General features: G+C 28.4%; 1 non-coding gene across 1 annotated transcript; it reads right to left on the bottom strand.

The window, feature by feature from the left end:
- Positions 1-1383: 1383 nt before the first annotated feature.
- On the bottom strand, positions 1384-1454 carry Trnaa-agc. The gene has a single exon. It is a non-coding gene; the product is annotated as a tRNA-Ala (tRNA).
- Between the last annotated feature and the right edge of the window lie 507 nt (positions 1455-1961).

The raw sequence follows: 1961 nt of genomic DNA, 5'->3' as shown, positions 1-1961 counted from the left end.
AATAGTAAAAGAATTTCTGAAACAAACAAATATAAATTTTACTATTTTTTATATGAACAAAACTTATCTAGCCGTAATATTTTATCAATTTCTTATCTGCATAAAACCAAATGAACTTAATCTGTATAATGCATAAGTACCTTGTCTTTTTATATAGTATAATATAAAACATAAACTCTGGGGTATAAACGTAATGTTAGTCACGAACAATAATTACAAACGGTTTTAATTATCTCTTGTAAATTTACTTTAGTTAGAATCATGAACAATGTAAGCGATGAATATTGTATTCAGTAAACCAGTAAAAGGTATAAACTGGCTGTGGGCGTACAATTATATATGATGGTCACTCCAACGATCTGTCAGCCAGAAATCCTTGACAGGTAATTTTACGGTTCATTTCGTTTTCTGAGACGCGGGGTTTGCTTTATAAATCATATTATAATGCTCTCGTATGTAAATCGTTTGTTTTTAATTTCAAAACAAAAAGATAGTATTGTAATGATTAAAATATAGAATCTTAATGAAACTTTTTTACACCAACCCCTTAGACCAACCTATTAAACCAAGCCTGTAATAACGAATTACATTAATACTGTAATATAAAGTTGAAAATATTTTGTCATAGATCTTTTAAAATTACAGGCTTTTAAAAGAGATAATATTTTATCAGGATCAAATAAAAACTGCTAAAAATTAAAATGTGAAAGGTTTACATTATGTATACCAGCTACAGTTTCAAGGAGTGACATGCATTTTGATAAAAATTAATTTAATTATTTATAGTATAAAATATATAATTTTTTGAAAATTTATTTGATGAAAAATATAACTTTCTTAATTACTACAAAACTGCATAAGGTATAAGCAATAAGTATCGTATAACTTAAATACTGCAAACATGTATTTTCGTCAACAAATGCTTTTTCTTGACTACATAACCTACATTCAATTACGTAGAGTTACCAAACAAAATTTCTAATTTTGTCTACTTAGGAAAATTATTATAAACGGGCTATATATTTAATATAAAATATATTTCCACGCCCAAAATCGATTGCGCCACCTGAAAGGAACAACATATTAAAGTGGTGCGCCAATATTTGTACACTGTGAGATTGTAAGCAAACATATTCGTTTGTTCATTAGTTTATTCTTAAGTAAAAAAGAATGGACACTTTTAATGTCGGTATTGCTGTTATAATACTTTACGAAGTAGTGAGTTGTAATATATTTCTAGAAACATATCCGGATTAATAAAACACACACACACACACACACACACACACACACACACACACACACACACACACACACACACACACACACAAATATATACATATAATAATTTCATTTCAATAAACATTGAATCACAAAAAGTACTTGCTCCGCCGGGACTCGAACCCGGATCTCTCACTTGCTGGGTGAATGTGCTACCATTACACCACAGAGCGCTTACTTTTTCCGATTCCATTATTTTGTATTTGGCCGTATCTGTCACATATTGTATTATGCAATATATATTTTATTATATATATATATAATATATTCTTTATATCAGCATATATATTTGAGTCAGATATATTTCTAAAACTAATTTCCTACTAAAAACATCATGTTATACACACCACTTGATGTGAGATGTTACGCTCGAATATGGAGTTTTGAGAGATAATCTCATTACTTCGACATAGCAAAACGAATCAGCAGAAGTTTTGGTATAAAAGAGGTATATTTAAAAAACAATTTTTGTAATTAATATATTTATATAGCGAAATTGATGCTTAATAATACATGTTGTACCTAATTAATTCTCTGTTTTAAGGGAGAGAAAGTTTATGGGTATTGGTCAGACGGAAGGATCAAATTGGCGATCTTAAAATGATTGTAAGTATTCAGTTATCAAGTGTTTATCCACCCTTTTCAAACAGTTAAACTTATTTTACAAAAATATTTTTAAT

Source organism: Homalodisca vitripennis, chromosome 5 (genome assembly GCF_021130785.1).
Source record: "Homalodisca vitripennis isolate AUS2020 chromosome 5, UT_GWSS_2.1, whole genome shotgun sequence".
Lineage (NCBI taxonomy): Eukaryota > Metazoa > Arthropoda > Insecta > Hemiptera > Cicadellidae > Homalodisca > Homalodisca vitripennis.
This window is presented reverse-complemented; position numbering and strand designations above follow the sequence as displayed.